This window comes from Budorcas taxicolor, chromosome 25 (genome assembly GCF_023091745.1).
Source record: "Budorcas taxicolor isolate Tak-1 chromosome 25, Takin1.1, whole genome shotgun sequence".
Classification (NCBI taxonomy): Eukaryota; Metazoa; Chordata; class Mammalia; order Artiodactyla; family Bovidae; genus Budorcas; species Budorcas taxicolor.
The window spans coordinates 50,214,241-50,232,082 of NC_068934.1; the positions used below are offsets into that span (position 1 = coordinate 50,214,241).

The 17,842-nt window shown below is 66.4% G+C and overlaps 1 long non-coding RNA gene across 1 annotated transcript; it reads left to right on the plus strand.

Moving 5' to 3' along the window:
- Positions 1-6,303: 6,303 nt before the first annotated feature.
- LOC128068649 (uncharacterized) lies at positions 6,304-8,787 on the plus strand. Its single transcript, XR_008201505.1, has 5 exons — positions 6,304-7,533; positions 7,616-7,739; positions 7,820-7,924; positions 8,005-8,133; positions 8,210-8,787. It is a non-coding gene; the product is annotated as an uncharacterized LOC128068649 (long non-coding RNA).
- Positions 8,788-17,842: the final 9,055 nt, after the last annotated feature.

Consider the following 17,842-nt stretch of genomic DNA (forward strand, 5'->3'; position numbering starts at 1 on the left):
GGGTGTGGGGAGGGGGCAGGGAGGTGATTCAGCCCATGGGGGTGCAGTGACTGCCTCCTCGACGACTCGACTTGGAAGGTGAGGCAGCAAGGGGTAGAATGATGGGGCGGGACCGCTTCCATGAAAGAAAGACTAAGAGGCGGGGTGGAGAGAAGAGTGGCTGTGACTGGGGCTGGCGGGCTGGAGGCACACGCGGGCTGCTACGCGGCACACCGGGGACTGGTGAGGCCTGAGACGTGAGCGTCCGGGAGTCTGAGGGCCTGGGAGGCGGGGTGCAGGCCGTCAGCACGGCTACGCGTGGGCCGCGGGGCGCGGGGGGCGAGGGCAGCCCGGGGCCTGTGCCGCCGCTCACTGTTCCCTCGGCTGTGCCCCAGCCCGCGGGCCCAGCTGACCCTCAGTGCTGAACCCTCCGCCACGCCCGGCCCCCTCCCCATTCTCCTGCTCTTTGTTCTGATGGACGAAGCCACCAGCCCCCACCCCAGGGAGTCACTCTCAGCTATCAGGGAAGCCCGCCGGGCACCAGCAACAGAGAAGGCCGCTGTGCTCCCCGCCTCACGCCCCAGGGCTGAGTGAGGGCCTCTCTCTGACACCCCCCACCCCAGGCACTCGGGTGGCAAGCCCCTCTCCACCCACCCTTAAGCCTGCAGGCGACGCCCCTGCGCGTCACCAGTCAGCACAGTCTTCCAGTTTCTCAGTGTCAGCAGCGCTTCCTGTATGTGACCTGCCCCAGAAGTAGTCCTGAGCGCTAGGGCGGATGTGCACTCCTACCTGGCGGCTGAGGGGTGCACACTGGGTCCCCAGGACACGGCTCCGCGGTTGCAGTCTAGGCACCGGTCATTTTTCCACTGGCTTGGCGACTAGACTGGAGCAGCTTGGGGCCCAGGGGCCAGCAAGTAGCCCTGTGCGGCCCGCACTCAGGTGAGGGGCACAAGGTGCAGCTGCCTCCACTCTGGCGCGGTCTGCGTCCTGCTCCTGGGCACGCAGCGGCGATGGAGACGCACGTGGTGGGACACCGATCCAGCCTAGGGCTGGAGACGCTGGCAGCACAGTGCGGGACTGTCAGGGGGAGAAGGTCTGTCCACGACAGCCCACCGCCCTGGACTGGCCACGCCCGAGGCCACGTCTGCGGGCGCCCCTCACACTCCTGGTGCCACCCCATGCACCGAGAGCACCATCCACTGCTGTCACCGCCAAGACCAGCCGCACGCCAGAGGTGCCGGGCCCTGGCAGCCTCTCCACTGGGGAGCCCGCTCCAGCTTTGGAGACTGGAAGCTAAAGCCTAGCCTCTCCTCCAGGTCCTTCCACAGAGATGCAAATAACCCATTAGGATGCAAACAGGCAGAGGCTGCCAGCTCTCTCGGCAAATACCGCCCATTCTCCCCCAAGGGCATCAGTGAACAGAAACGATGGCCACCCACCCCAGAAAAGGGTGAATATAAGCCAGAAGGACCCCCAGATGGGCCCCGGCTCGGTGACCGGAGAGTGGACAGAAGGGCCCCCAGGAGCGCCCCAGGCCTGCCCAGGAGCCCACGCAACACAGCGAGCCTGACCGCAAGGGACGGTGGGTCTGGAGCGCCACCACCGGCACCCACGGGAGGGGGAGTGCAGGTGCACGGGGGCACAAAGGGAGGCCCTGCCCCGAGGTGGACGTGACCGGGAGCCCAGGGGAGGACTGTCCAGGGACAGGAGACTCGGTCCAGAGGAAAGCCCTTCTTGCAGGGCCTTCAGTAGCCCAGGGGTTCTGGGGGCTGCCACATCCCGCACAAAGAGTATTTCGGGGTCTTCTCCCTTGGTCTCGGGCTGATCTCCCAGCCCCATTCCCTCTGTGAGGGGTGCTGAGAGGTTGTGGGTGTGGAGACAGACGCGGCCGCGAGGCGGCAGTGCAGACTCACACATCACCACCAAGGTGGCCGCGGCGGGGTCTGCCCACACGCGATCCGCCCGCGTGGGATCCCGGGTCCGCCCAGGCCGGATACCACAATGGTCCACAGGGTCATCAGGGAGATGGGATGCCTGTCCGAGCTCCCCCGTGTCACCCCAAGTCACCCCAGGCGGCACTGTTGAAGTTGGGGGAGGAGAGGGAGCATGTGGGGACAATGAGGGATCCCCTGTGCCTGGGGCGATGCGGAGCCAGCTGCAGAGAGAGACTTTTTCTATGGGGCCTTCGGCAGCCCAGGGTGCTGGGCGCCGCTTTGCCGAGGGCAGGAGGATTTCACAGCTCTTCTCTCTTTGCCTTGAGCCGACCTGGCCGGCCCGTCACAGCCCTTAAACAGAAACCAGCGGCTGTGAGTGTGGGGACAGAAGTGGCCGCGAGGCGGCAGCGCGGGCCCGCACATCAGCGGCCGGGGTTCGCCCACGCGGCATCCCGGGTCCAGACGCGCGGCCGTATACCACGGTGGCCCCGGGGTCACGTGGGAGACAGGGCACTCGTCTGAGCCTCCTAAGGTGCCAGGTCGCACCAGACTGCGGCTTCAGCCACACACTCACAGCGCCCGCCTCCCCGCGGAAGTCCCAAGGTGGGACCTATGTCTTGTCTCCAGGCTGGAGGATGGCAGCCTGTGCCTCTAAACCCTGGACTCTGTGCTTCCAGGCCAGCCTACTGCCTCCCCACCGCAGACAGTCCTCCCAAACTCCGGGTCGTTTACTGAGCCGCATCCACCTTCAAGGGGAACATCAGGCCCTAACAGCGGCCATTAGCATCTCCATGCTGTTCGCTCTTTGAAATGCTGAAGGCCTGGGCGTGTTGCTGCCTCTGGGTTCAGCCGCGGCGCCACAGCTGGTCTGCTGGTCGCCCGGGCACCGCCATCAATGTGGGTTTCCTCAGGCACCCTAGTGTCCTGGGGTCATTAAGGGCGGGCAGCTGGGCTGGGCAAGCCCACTCAGTGGCTGTTTACTTCCACACACTGCGCGCTGGGACCCACACAAGACCCTGGAGGTGTGTTTCCCAACTGACAGGAGCTGCCTTGGAGCCCTTGAGCTGTTGAGTGTGGACCGCACTGCACCCTAGAGTCACGGCCCCAGGTCACCAAGGTGGGAGACAAGTGGGGCTAGGGGAATAAAGGGCCTTATATCCCGAGGTGACAGGGACCTGACGGGGAGCCTGGGTGGGGAAATGTCCTAGTTTCAGGGGGACCCCTCCTGCACCAGGCCCCGGGTGACACAGTGCCCAGGGCAGAGGATCCCGTGGTCCTCCCCGCTGCATCAGGGGCCACCTCCCTAGCTGGTCGCAATCCAAATAGGGCTGAGTGGTTGTGGGTGTGGAGACAGAAGCGGCCGCGCGGCGGCAGTGCAGACTCACACATCACCACCAAGGTGGCCGCGGCGGGGTCTGCCCACACGCGATCCGCCCGCGTGGGATCCCGGGTCCGCCCAGGCCGGATACCACAATGGTCCACAGGGTCATCAGGGAGATGGGATGCCTGTCCGAGCTCCCCCGTGTCACCCCAAGTCACCCCAGGCGGCACTGTTGAAGTCGGGGGAGGAGAGGGAGCATGTGGGGACAATGAGGGATCCCCTGTGCCTGGGGCGACGCGGAGCCAGCTGCAGAGAGAGACTCTTTCTGTGGTACCTTCGGCAGCCCAGGGCCCTGGGCGGCGCCTTACCGAGGGCAGGAGGATTTCGGGGGTCTTCTCTCTTTGTCTTGGGCCAACCCAATAGACCCGTCACAGTCCTTGAACGGAGCCCAGCATTGCAGATGTGGGGATAGAAGTGGCCGCGAGGCGGCAGTGTGGGCTCACACATCAGCGGTAGGGGTTTGCCCACGCAGCGGCCCGGGTCCGTGCGTGCCCAGCCAGAGACCTTGCTGGCCTGCACAAGCCACATATCACAGTGGCCCATGAGCGCCACGGAGGGAACGGGCACTCATCTGAGCCACCTAAGGTGCCAGGTCGGGCCACACTGCGGCTTCAGCCACAGGTTCCCCCTGCCCCACTGAAGTCCCATGGCGTGGGACCTAAGTGACGTTTCCCTGGCATGAGAATGGCAGCCTGTGCCACTGAAACCTGGACTTTGCGCTTCTAGCCCAGCGTACTGCCCCCCACCCAGACAGACCTCCCAAACTCTGGATCTTCTATTGAGCTGCATCTGCCTTCAAGAAGCGCCTCCAACCCTAACAGCCGGCCATTAGCATCTCCATGCAGTTCAGCTGTTTGAAATGCTAAAGGTCTGGGCGTGCCGCTGACTCTGGGTTCAGCCGCTGCTGGTCTGCTGGTTGCCGGAGCACCGCCACCAAAGTGGGTTGCAGCAGGCACCCTAGTGCCGTGGGGTCATTAACCAGTGGGGATCTGGGCTGAGCAAGCGTGCTCAGTGGCTGGTCATTTCTCCACGCCATGCTCTGGGACCCTCACAGTTTCATGGTGGTGGGTTTCCCGACCAATAGAAGCCCCCTGGGTGTGCCCTGGAGCCCATGAACTGTTGGAAGTGGGCCCCACAGCACCCTAGAGACATGGTCTCCTGTCCAAGGTGGGGGGCAAGTTGGGATAGGGGGATAAACGTTCTGGTGCTGGGGATGACAGGGATCTGATGGGGAGCCTGGGTGAGGCACAGCCCTAGCTCCAGAGAGACCCCTCCTGCCCCAGTCCCCTGGTGGCACAGGGCCCCGGGCACCGCCTGCCCAGGGCCGAGGATCCCGGGATCCTCCCCGCTGCATCAAGAGCCACCTCCCTGGCTGGTCGCCCCCCAAATAGGGCTGAGTGGTTGTGGGTGTGGAGACAGAAGCGGCCGCGAGGCGGCAGTGCGGGCGCGAGCATCGCCGCCCGCGGCCGCTGTGCCTGAGGTCCGATTATGGCCAAATGTGGGAGTCTGCCCACGGTAAAGTCTAGGGTTTTCTCACATAAATCTGACGGTTCACCCATGGCCAAGGCTGGGATTTTTCCACAGAAATCTGGGGGTTCACCCACGGTCAAAGCTGAGATTTTCCCACTTAAATCTGAGAGTTCACCCATGGCCAAGGTTAGAGTTTTCCATGTAAATCTGGGGGTTCACCCATGGTCAAAGCTGGAATTTTTCCACATAAATCTGGGGTACACCCATGGCCAAGGTTAGAGTTTTCCATGTAAATCTGTGGGGTCCACCCTCAGTCAAAGCTGGAACTTTCCCATGTAACTCTGTGGGCTCACCCATGGTCAAGGCTAGAGTTTTCCTAAGTAAATCTGGGGGTTCACCCATGGTCAAAGCTGGAGTTTTCCCACGTAAATCTGGGGGTTCACACATAGAAAGGCTGGCCGTCTGGCGTGGCAGGGATCCAGGAGAGCAGGGTCATCCCAAGGCCCTAACTGAGGTGGACTCAGACCTGGACAGCTCTGGGTCCCTTGCTGGGGCGTGCCCCTCCCACCTCATGGCCCCAGCACTGGAGACTTGGTGGCCAAACTCTCCAGATTGCTGGTTCTCAAAGCGCCCCATGAGGCCCGGGTGCTTGCCCCAGGGATGAGGCGGCTGCGGAGTTCAAGGCTCTGGTCTTTGTCTGGACTCGATGTGAACTGCGGGCTGCTACGTCTGGGGAGGCTGTCGGGTTCACCGCCCCGGTGTGCCTGCGAGCGCAGAGGACAGCGGCACGCCTGGCCCCGACGTGGAGCCGACCGTGGCGGGACAAGACGGGGCTCCCCGGCCACGGTGGGGACCCTGCCCTGCCCAGGGCACTGTGCTCACAGCAGGCTCCATTGGCCAGATGGCCCTCGAGCAGGAGAGTCGGCTCCCGCCGGCCAGTGAGACCCGGGGAACTTCCCTCAGTCTCCCGGAGCCCCGAGCCCCGCACCCCGCACCTCCGCGCCCCAGGCTCCGGAACCACGGCGTGGTCTCAGCCACAGCGGTGGCAGGAGGCGACTCTGAAGTCCCACGGGGCATCTGGTGGCTCCCGCCCGGACCTCCGTCCGGGGCAGCGCGTGCCCCTGGGGGTTGGGCGGCAGCCGCCTGCGGGGACACAGTGTGGTGGTGGGGGGGGCTCTCAGGAACAATGCCAGGCCTCCCCACCGGATGCCAAAGGAGGGGTGCGGGGCCGGCCCTCTTTGGAGAATTCCAGGACGGGCGAGGTACGTGCGCTGGACCGTCCCGGGTGGGGGCGGGCCTCGCGGGGGCCCCAACACGGTCCCTGTGCCGATTGGCTGGCCGGGCAGGGGCGGGAATGCTGGGCGGGGCTGCCTCCAGTTAGAAAAAGCCCGGGCTAGGGCCCGAGGAGCAGGGTGTGGGAGGGGGGTGGTGGGAGGGATGGGGGGGCACGGGGGAAACTGGGGAAGCGGGGGAGCGGAGGGGTAACCGGGGGAAGATGGGGAAGTGGGGTGCAGGGAAGCTTGCGTGGGGTGGGCCAAGGATCACCTTGGACATCTGGAGCCTGGCAGGAGCGGACCCACAGAGGGGCTAGCTTGGGGAGGGCCGCGGGGCGCCCGGGAGCCTTTTGGGGATCATTTTTTGCTCCCGGGCGCCCCGCAGGCCGGGCAACATCTGCGTGGGAGGGTGAAAGACCCAAGCTAGCAGCACGGAGGAGAAGAGGGGGGAGCCAGGCATTCATCCCGGTCAATTTTGGTTTCAGGTCGTGGCGGCTGGTGGACAGGGGGCTTCTGGAGAGAGGCTCGCCCCGGGGCAGGGGCAACGGAGGCGTAGCTGGCAGCCACGGGCAGGTGAAGACAGCGCTCTGCCGGCCAGGTGAGTCCCCTTCTCCTCGCTGGGCCTTGCTCTCCTGGCCTCCTGCAGAAGGAGGTTCTGGGGAGCGTGGGCCAGCGAGGTGGAGAGGCTGGCCTCCCGGCAGAGCAGCAAGACACAGGCTGGTCAGGCAGCACAGGTGATACCGTCTCAGGGGGAGCTGAGACAGGGCGGGCTGGGGGGCCGCGGGCCGCCCCGGGTGGCAAGGGCATTTCCAGAGAGTCAGGTGGGACAAGCAGGAAGGGCTGCCAGCACGTGCAGGGGGCACTCAGGCCCCCGGAGCGAGCAGGACAGGGCGGGGACTCAGGACAGAGGGGTTCCCAGCCGCCACTTCACCCACTGCAATTCACTTAGTAGCAGGTCACAGGAGCGGCTCCGGCCAGGCGTCCTCAGGCCTGAGCCGGAGCCTCGAGGGCCGGAGAATGAGAGAGAAGGCAGCGCAGTGCGCGGGCAACCGCGGCGGGATGTCATCTGGGGGGCGGTGGCCGCGGGACAGGCCCGGAGAGATACCCGCAGCAGGGAGGCTGCACGGGCCCAGCCCGTGGACGCCAGCCCCACGCGGCACTGCGGCCCAGGGGCCACGCGGGAGGGCCCCAGTGCACTTGGGGACACTGGGGACACTTGACCCGAAACGCTGGCCCCTGGGATGGGCATGATAGACAGGACAGTACCCAGGGGAGCCAAGGACACGGGCGAGACCAGGCTAGGCGGGGCGGGCGGGGTGGCATGAGTGTGCGCTCTCGGGGGAAGGGAGGTCAGGGCACAGGCAGGGGCGAGGGGCCGGAGCCGGGCACCGAGCCAGTGGGAGGGGCACTGGACTTCGAGCCCGTGGCCAAGGCGGGCCTCTGCGGGCGATGACGGAGCGGGATCGGTGCCTCTGAGCTCGGACCGGAGACGAAGGTGAGTGTCCAGCCCGCTGCCCTTCTGATGCCCTTGGCCACCTCTGCCCACCCAGTCAGCGCCCCCCGCCCTCTGCCCACAGCCACGTCTCCAGTGGGGTGGTGGTGCCTGCCAGCCACGGAGGCCCGGCGGCCAGGACGCGCACAGAGGGATATGATATGGTCCGGTGTGATGGAGAGAGCAGGCGGGACCGTCCGGCCTCCCAGGTGAGTGTAGATGCGGGCCGTGCCCCCCACCCCGGGCCCACGGGCCCGCACTCAGCCTCACGGGCGCCTCTCTCCCACAGAGCGCTGGCCCCGCGGGGAGCCGGGATATCGCCGTTCCTTTAGCCTCCTGACGGAGCAGACGCTACTGCTGCTCTTCAGACACCCAGAACCCTCAAGATGACAAGGTGGGAGGGCCCCGCCACACGCAGGGCGGCGGGCGCGGCAGGGCCCCAGAGGCAGGGACTCACGCTCTCCCCTCCCGCAGAAATGGTGCTACCCAGCTCATGCCTGGGACTTGGAACTTGGACTTCTTCAAGTCTTTCTAGCTCTGACTCGAGAATATGCTGCATTTTGGAACCACTACACACCTTAACTCAGGAATCAGCTCTGGAAGGTACTGGCCCTCTCAAGCGCCCCCACCCCGCCCCTGGCCAGCCTGCCCCGCCCTCACACCTTCTCTCTGTCCGCAGGTTGACCTAAAGGAACGGACGGCCCACACCACCGGAAGAGCGGCGCCCGCGGCGACACCCACCCCGGCCCGGCGACTCCATCTCTGCGGCCACCCCCTGCCCCAGCCCCGAGACCACCAACAGCCTCCCTCCCTCCTTTCCCTCCTTTTCTGTCTCTGTCTTCTGACCTTCTCTCTGCTGTCCTTTGCTCAGGAGACTCAGAGCACCCAGAGCCCCGTCCCCCCGTCCCCCTTGAATTAATTTGCACTAAAAGTCGTTTGCACTGGTTGGGGTTCTGGAGCCAGCCCTGGTCTCTGAGCGTGTGTAAGCGCGTGTATGTGCCAACTGCTGAATGTGTAGGCCTCCTCGGCCCGTGCCCCCCGCCCAGCACCCTACCCACCCTCGTGGGTGACTGGGAGGGGGCCCGAGTGGGGGGGCCCGAGTGTGAGGGGCCCCGCCCTCCCACACCTAGTCTGGAGGCTCCAAACATCGGGAGCACGGCACCAAGCATTCCACTGTGTGCCCATCTTGCCCTGTGTCCCTCCCTGCCAGGGCCTCCTCAGATGCCCTGGACTCATCAATAAACTCAGTTACAGGAATTTGTCTCAGGACTCTTGCATTTGAGATGAACGGGTGTGGGGGCGTGTGGGGGGAAATGGGGCGGGGGAACATGGGAAGGCACGTGGGCCACAAGGGGTTGCACACAAGGGTGGGGGCAACCCATGGGCGGGGACACATAGAGGGGAGGGGGCAGCCCGGAGCGGGAACACAGAGTGGGGGGCTGCGGACATGAGGGGGGCGGGGGGGGGGGCTCCTGTAGGAGGGGCAGCCAAGGGGGCCGGGACATAAGGAACCGGGGGGGGGGGGCAAGCACCACGTGGGGGCTGGGGTGAGGGGCAGGGGGACCCAGGGTTCCTGCAGGGGGAACAAAGGGGGCCGTCAGCCCTGAGAGAGCCCCTCCCGCTCACAACACCCAAGCCACTCTGAGCTGCCGGCCAGACCCCCAAAGCCTGGTCTAGGAGGCTGCTTTCTAGAATCGTCCCAGGAGAGTGGTCTTGACGTGGGATCAGGCGAGCCGCAGTGCTGGCAGGAGGTGGGCCATGCCTCCAGGAAGCCCAACCCCCCCTCTCGTCCCCAGCCCTGCAGGCCCTGAGCACTGGGCTGGGGCACAGCGGCGCCCCGTCCCCATTCTCTGCTGTGGTGGAGTGGGGAAGGGGTGCTCAGCAGGGCCACAGCAGATTCCATCCATGGAATCTGCTCGGCTGCAGTCGGGGGCAGAGCGGGGCTGGTGGGGTGAGCGCTCATCAAGCGGGCGACAGTGGGGCGCCGCAGGAAGGGGTGGGGGTGACAGGGAAGAGGGGTGCACAGAAAGAGCCTGCCCGGGGCCATGTCCTGCTGGCATCCGGCCTCAGGGGTGCACCTGGGGGGCACGGGCAGGCCCCCTCTGCGTTCGGGGCCGCGTCCTGCTGGCGTCTGGCCTCAGGGGATCGCCTGGGGTGCACGGGCAGCCCCCCTCTGCATTCGGGGCCACATCCTGCTGGCCTTGGGGATCGCCTGGGGGGCACGGGCAGCCCCATCTGCGTTCGGGGGGAGGGCCGCCCCTCCGCCTCTGACCCCCTACCCCCACCCCAGGCCTCTCAGCTCCTGGGCGCCAGGCGCGACGCTGGGAACCCTTGGAAGGAGGGCTGGGTCCTTGGCCCCTTCCCGTGCTCAGGGCAGTCAGGAAATGCCTTGCGGGCCGACTGACCGAGAGGAGATAGCAGAGGCCTGGGAGACCCCCAGCGCGTGCCTTTCCCAGCGTCCGGGCGGCCGGCCCTTGACTGCCCTGGCTCCAGCCCCAAGAGTCGCCCCCGCCCCCCGTGCACTCCCCCCGGTTCCGTGTCTGGCCTCTCTGGGCCCAGCTCCCCCCGAGAGGAGACGTGCTCATTCCAAGGCAGCAAGGGGGGACAGTCCCAGAGCAGCTGGGCGGGTGGTCAGCACGATGCGCTGGGATAAAGGCGTTTCATGACATGCTGGCCCATGGCACATGTAGGGGGGCTCCTGAGAGCCTCCTGCCTCCTACCCCCAGGGGCTTCCACGGGCCCCAGCCGACAGCTCGTGGGCAAGACCTGGCCCTCTCTAGGCCCACGGCCTGCTGGACTTGCCCCCGTGTGTTTTGCCAGCAGGACAAAGAAATCCATCCTTGTAGTCTCTGTGAGCCTGTCTCCCTTGGAGCTCTGCAGAGCTGGCCTCAGAGGACAAAACCAGCCTCCCGGGGCTGGAGGTGGTGTAGTGGGTGCCACGAGCAGCCACGGGGCCCCAGAAGTGACGGGCCGTGGCAGGGGAGAGCAGGGGGACCGGGGCTCTGAGCCCCTCCCGCTCTTCTGCTCCAGGCTCCCCGGGATCCTGAGGCTCAGCTGGGAGTGCGGGCACTCCTCGCCAGGCCTGCCCGGGGAAACGACCCAGGCCCTCAGGCCCTGCCCGGTCCCGCTGCGTCCACCCGCTACACCCCTGCCCCGGCCAGCTCTGCTTCCAGGCTGGTTGCCTGAGCAGCGACGAGGAGGCCCTGCGGGGGTGCAGGCAGCGCGTGGGGCCCCACTGGGGCTGGGAGAGCTGGTGGCCAGCACAGCGCCCCTCTGGGGACCGGGGACCCCAGGTTGGAATGTGTTTACCTCTGGCCCAGCCCCACTTCCTGCCTTAGAGAAGGGGCCCAGAGGGGGCCGTGAGGCAAGCCGGGCTCCCACCCAAAGCCACCTTCAGACGCCCCTGCGCCGAGGTGGGTCCCCAGGCAAATAGGGGCTTGGATTCCATGCCCAACGCTCACAGGGGCCTCACATCTAGGCCAGCCCGCAGTCACGCTGCTATGGGGCATTTAGGCTGAGCAACCATCCAGCCTCTGGCCTACGGAAAACAGGACTTCATGCGTCTGTATGCCCACACTCCTGCGTCCACACGTGTGCCCGTGTGTCTGTGTGTCTCCACGTCTCCATGCATGTCTGTCCACGCATGTCTTCCTGTGCGTACAGTCCCTGCATGTGGGTTTGTGTGTCCATGTCCCTGTGTCCACATGTGTGTCCCTGTGTGTGTGTGTTCATCTCAGCACGTCCCTGTGGGCCTGTGTGCCGGATCATTTGTCTGGCTGTGTGCTCTCAGCATATACAGGCTTAACTGGCTGCCTCTCCTGGGCTGTGTGTCCACAGGTCTTTGGATACAACACGAGTGAGTGTCTCTGCTTGGGGGCGCTAACCAGGCCGGTCACAGTGGAGGAGCCTGTCCAGTTAGGGGTGCTCTGTGGGGCCGACTGACTTTTGCTTGGCCCTGGCTGCAGGTGTAGGCTTGAGCTGGGCCCAGATTTCATGACCTCTGGGCCCACCTTCAGGCCGGGATTGTGGACTCTGGGGTGGGGTGGGGCCGGCCCTCCTTGTGGCCCTGAAAGGTGACAGAAGAATCTCCAACGGTCCAGGAAGTGACACCCTACCAGGACCAGCGGACTGGTGCCCTGGGAGGCTTGGTGAGCAGGATGGGCTGCCACGTGGCTTTGTCCCAGCCTGGGCTCTGGGCTGCGCCAAGCACAGGCGCAGCAGACGCAGGCCTGGGCTGGAGGCTGGCAGGGCGATGCTCCTGGGGTGCGGGGGGCCGGGAGGCTTGGCCCCTGCTCAGCCCCAGGACCACATACCCAGCCTGGGCTCAGAGGCCTTTTCTGCAGCTCCCTCCGTGTTTGGGTCTTTCCATGTGTTGTACTCATTTGAAAAGACCCTGACGCTGGGAAAGACTGAGGGCAGGAGGAGAAGGGGATGACAGAGGATGAGATGGTTGGATGGCATCACCGACTCAATGGACATGAGTTCGGGTGGGCTCTGGGAGTTGGTGAGGAACAGGGAGGCCTGGTGTGCTGCAGTTCATGGGGTCTCAAAGAGTGGGACACGACTGAGCGACTGAACTGAACTGAACTGATGTGTTTCACTGACAAGCCCCAAGCCAGGGGCCCCAGCAGAGATTGCATGACTCTGGAAAGGGCAGACAGAAGGTGCTAGAAGGCGTGTGGTCAGCTTGGGCCTCCGCTGAGGCTGTGGTGACCATGCTGGGCCGCAGCCCGGGCCACTTGCCCGCCTCCTTTCCCGGCCCCTCTCCCCGCACCTCTCCCAGATCGCGCCTGGTGACATGGCTGGCCCTTGGCCAGGGCTTGGGGGAGACCAGGGGGCCCCTTCCTGGAAGCCCACCTGCAGGCCGGCTTGCTGGGAAGGGCCCCTCCTCGCGGCCCCCCGCCCGCACCATTTCCTGGAAGCGGTCACTGAGGGTATTCTGTTCCTTGTCAGCACCGTGTTGCATGAAGCAGACACCGTGCTCCAGCATGGAACACCTGGCCGGACACGAGCAGGCAGCTGGGGCTGCGGGGAGCAACGTGGGCCTGGGGCCAGGCCAGCGGACCGTCCCAGCGCCCCTCGGCGGGGCCGTCCTGGGGGCCGTGATGCTGCGGGCGCAGAGCTGAGGAGGGGGCAGGGGTGCAGGGGTCGGCAGCCCGCGGGTTCCCACGCTCTGCAGAGGCCTCAGCAGGCATGGAAGGCCTGCCCGGAGAGCCCGAGGGGGCGGAGGAGCGGGGTCAGGAAGCGGGGCCGGAGCGGTCACCCTGAACCGGGTAGGAAGAGGCCCCCGGAGGGAAGGGAGGAAGGGGAGGACAGCAGGCTGGGAAAAGCACTCCCAGGGACGAGGAACCAGGAGGGGCCAGACGGGTGGGTGCCAGGAACAGGGCGGTCACGGCCGTGAGGGGACTGTGGGGACCCTGAGTCGCCAGGAGGCTGGGCTGGGGCTGGGTGAGCTGCGTGCCAGGGGTGCGGGGCTCACCTAAGGGGCTGGGAGCAGGATGGGGGTCCTAGGCAGGGCTGCAGGACTGGGCTGGGGACACGGGGGGAGGCACAGACGTTCCTGAGAGACGCTGCAGAGTGTGGTCTCGGGGACTGTGGCCTGCAGGGAGCTCCAGAAGATGGAGGAGGGTCCATGGGGTTAGGGGTGCTGCAGGGGTGTGGGTGGTGCTCAGGGCCTCAGATCTGAGGACAGAGCAGACTCGGGACACAGGTGTCCCCACACTTCCCCACCCTCCCGGGCATCTCTCCCGTGTGGGCTGGAGACAAGGCCCGGGGGAGAAGAGGGTCCTTTGGGCTTATCCAGGTGGCTTTCAGATTCTGCCCCGTGCGTGGCGGGGCCCATGAGGCACATAGCAGCACACACAGAGCCCCCGGCGGGCGCCCCATGGCCGGCAGTGACATCACCTCTATGTCAACACCGAGGAGTCGACAGCTTCCCGCCGGGCTCTATGGAGCAGGACCTGACTGGCCCGGGCCTCCACCCGCGCCTCCCGACGCACACACACTGGCCCACTGTTCTGGGGTCTGGGGGCCCAGGCCCCTCAAGGCTCCACAGGGCTGCCTGTTCCTCCATTCGCCCCCCAGACCTTGGTGCTCCCCAACAGAGAGAGTGGGGGCCGTGGCCTGGCCTCCACCTTCACCTCCCTTCATCCAGAGAGGCCTCTGAGACAGGCCTCAGGCCCAGCACGGCACAGTGGGCTCCAGTGGGCCCCTGCCAACACCAGCTGGGCCCCCACAGACCTCAGAGAAGTGGAAGGGACCAGCCCTTCCCGGCCCTAGCTCCGGTGGATGCCCAGCCTCAGACTGGGGCCCCCTGCTCAGAGGGGAGTGGGGACAGCCACCATGGGGACAGCCGGTCCACCCAGCTTGGTGGCGCCCCTGCAAGTGAGACCTCTGGGGCCTCCTCTGGGATCAGGGGGCTGGCCGGCCCCTGCAGCCAAGCCCCCCATCTCTGGGAAAATGCAGGGAGGCCCGGGGCCCTGGCAGGGCAGCGCCTGGCCCAGAATCATCTGTGACAGGACTCCTCAACAGAGAGGAGGCAGATTCTGCTGGGTTAGGGGACCCCAGAAGGCCTGGGGTCTGGAGGCCTGGCCTCAGAAATAGGCCGGACTTCCTCCGTTCCAGGCCCCCCGCTGCCATACTGCTGTGCCTGAGAAGGGCTCGGATTTAAAGCTTTTGCTCCCCTGAGGTTACTCTTTCTTTCCCAAAGGTTTCTGAGACCCAGACAGGATGAGTTGGCCTCGCATGGCTAGAGAAAGTCATCCCGAGAGCCTGCTGGCCTGGGGCAGGCCCTGGAGCCCCCATTCTGGGGTGGGGGACAGATGGGTGGGTGAGTGGCTGAGCGAGGCCGAGAAGGTGGGGGATGAGCGGTCACTAGGGAAGGGCTGGCAAATGACAGGACGGCCCGTGGGCTCTCACCACCCAGGCCCAGCTCCGCTCAGCAGCTTCCAGCCCCCGCCTCTCTGCTGTGTGCCCCCCACCCCCCATCCCCGCCCACGGCCTTTCCTGGGACTGACCCCGAGCCCAGGGATTGCAGCCCGAACCCGTCTGTCCCTGCAGGCCCGCTGAGGGCCAGGGGCCTACAGCCTCTGGCCCCCGTTGGCCTGTCCGAGGGTGAACGACCTCACCTGGGACGTGGGGGCAGAGGGCATGTGTGCCAAGAGCAGCCCCCGAGGGGCACATGGCTGTTTGCAGGTCGGGAGGCGCCTGAGATAAAGCGGCTGTTTTCCCAGTGGGCTTGGAGCCAGAGGGGGCCGTGGGGCCGCCCCAGCCAAGGCCAGGCTGCTGTCTTGGGCGCCCCTCTGTGTGGAGCCCCGGGGGGAGCCGGAAGGGGTGGTTGCACAAGCAGGCTCACGCTTGCCAACCAAGGAGACCAGGCCTGCCTCCCCCACCAGCAGCCAGCCCGCCCCCCAGCTCCCAGGAAGCCCCCGCCCCGCAGGCGGCTGAGAGGGTCTCAGATTATTAGCCTCCCACATGTGGGAGCCTGTCATGCAACGACTTAATTAAGGACAAATTTCACGGGTCCTGGATTTGGTGGGCACAGCCCCTGCCCACCGGGGCTGACACCCCGGGCCAGGGGAGGGGGCTGAAGGAGCTGGGGAGTGGGAGGCTCCAGGCCCGCAGGAGGGAGGCCGGGACGCTGGGATTAAGGGCTGACATGATGTGCCTGTCACGGATAAGTGCTTGTGTAGAGGAGGGGTGGTGGGGGGCTGGGTGGGAAGCGGGCAGGAGGGGTCTGCAGTAAGTTGGCTCAAGAGCCACCCCTGCCCACCCGCTCGGCTGGCCTGGGAGCTTCTGGAGTGGCAAGAAGGCCTCAGGTCTGGAAGCAGACCCCCACCCCAGGCCTCCACGGCTGTCACGCGGGGGACTGGGGAGCCCCCCACACTTCCGCTCGGAGCTGAGCGTGGGGCCCAGCCGAGCCAGCCGGACGCCGTGCTCAGCCCTCCCGGGGGAGGCGGGGGCCGGTAGGAAGAGGCCGGCCCGAGGGCCGCGGCTGCCCAGCCTGGAGGGAGCCCACGGGTCAGGACGGGCCCCAGACGTCCCCGCTCCCTCGCCATCCATCACGGAGCTGTCACCCAGGAACGTGCTCCAGACGCGCTCCCCTCGGGAGGAGGCCCCAGGCAGGCTCTGGTCCCCCGCCCGCCCCACCAGCACACACCCGCGCTCTGTGAACACGGTGCCCGTGCTGCCCCCAGTGCCCCCTTCCCAGCCTGGGCCCATGACCCTGCGCTCATCGTGGACATGGGCCCCCGCACGACTGTTCCAGCCTTCCCCCAAGGAGCCCTGGCCTCCTCCTGCCCACTGGCTGCCTCGCTGGTGGTGGGGAGGCGCCCGGAGATCCAGGCTCTGTTCCCCAAGCCTCGAGAGCAGGCAGCCAGTCCAGCGTGAGCCAAGAGCAAACGGCCCACCACGTGCAAAGCGGCAGTACTGTCCCTCGGCACGTGCCCACTGCTCTCGGGGCGGCCAGCCCGGGGAACACCCCTTGAGCCTTGCCTCCCCCAGGCCGGGTCAGCTCGGGGGGCGGCAGAGGCCCAGGGTTGGTCCCACACAGCGGCTGCCTCTCCCCAGGAACTCTGCCCAGAAACAAAGTAAGCCAGGGGTGAGGACGGAGGGGGAGAGGCCCACGGGGGGCGCTGCGCAACGTCTCCGAATGGGGGGGCGGTTTCCTCGAAAAGAGGATGCCCCCGGCTGACCTCAGCCCCTGCGGCCTGGCCCCTGGTGGACAGAAGCTGCCCACCTGTCGGGGCAGCTGTGGGTCTGGTCTGCAGGTTCCCTGGGCCCTCACCCCTGGCTCACCACGCACAGTGCCCCTCTTTTTCAACACTTGACCTCGGCAGACAACCAGCTTGGGCAGCCCGACCCTCCCTCAGCCAGCCCCGTGAAAGCACCCCCTGGGTCTGGTCACTCCAGACTGGGGGCACCCCACGAGGGACAGACCCAGCCCCTGTCCACCCCTGCCCACCAGGTGGAGGTGCTACTGGGTGGTCTGGGGAGACTTCCTGGGAGAGGGGCTGGGGCTCCCAGACTTGGGGTGACTCTGGTCTCCAGATGCCAGTTAGGAGTCTGCTTTGGCCCGGGGTCCCCGCCACCAGAACCTCAGGCAGGCCTCGGGGAAGCACATCTGTACTAACAGGAAGCTTCTCCTGCACACCAACCACTCCCTTGAATTCCACGGGAAGGCAGAGAGGACTCTGCGCCCCACAGACACTGAGGGGACCAGCAGGACGTGGGTACAGCTGGCTTGGACCGCACCTCTGTCTTTGTGTGCGCTTGTGGGTGGGGGGTCACCGCAGGCCCGGAGGGGCAAACTCCAGCAGGAAGACAGCCCTGGAGTGTGAGCGCGTGAGAGGGGCCTGGGGGCGGACGGGGAGCAGAGGAGGAACCTCCTGGAAGGTCAAAGGCTTCTGTGGCCAAGCCGGAGGGAGGCAGGCTCTATGTCATCCCACCACCCGCTGCCCACTCCCCAGCCCCGGCAAAGTGGGCGGGTCAGGCGGGTGAGGAGCACGTGGTCCCTGGGGCGGCAGCCCCCAGGCAAAGTCCTGGGCACTGACCTCAGAGCTCAAACAGGGCCGGTGGGGCCGTGCCCACCCCGGATGGTCAGACGGTCAGGGTCAGCACGTCCACAGTGGAGGGAAGTGTGCAGAGCTGCTCTGGGGGTGGACAGGCAGCCCGTCAGTCGCCTCGCCTCCCATGTCCTTCAGGCTGTGTCCAGCCCAAGGGTCTCTTGGCGTGGGGTGGGGGCCTCCTGCTGCCCGCGCCCCCAGGGCAGCCCAGCTTCACAGCGTCACAGCAGTGCAGTGTCCGGGGGGATACACTGGGCCACGCCCCCTTGATCCCTACCCAGGAGGATCCTCTCTTTCTGAGGCCTGCTGCTCTGCTCAGCAGGGGCCCCGGGTTCCGTCCGGGCGGGGAGGGCCTTGCAGCCAGGTTCCCAGCTCCCTGGGGTGTGGGGCAGGCACATAGCATCTCCATGCAGCATCGGAGGCCACAAGTCCCCCCAGTAAGTGCCACCCCAGGCAGCTTCCACAGGGCATGCACGGCCTGCGAGCAGGCTGAGGTGGGCCCGTGCACCAAAGCCGGCTCCCATCGAGTATGTGTGGGAGAGGCAAGTGAGCCCTGCTTCTAGACGCCGCAGGGCCACGGTGGGGTTCCAAGCCCTCAGGCCGGCAGGGGTCCACACGCCCCTCAGACTGACAGCCCAGGGCTTGCTCACAGCTGCCCAGCATATCACAGCACAACCGTCCTGTGGGCAGTGGGCAGCGGGCAGGCGAGAGATGCGACACCCAGAGGTCACGGTCTGGCCTAGGTTCAG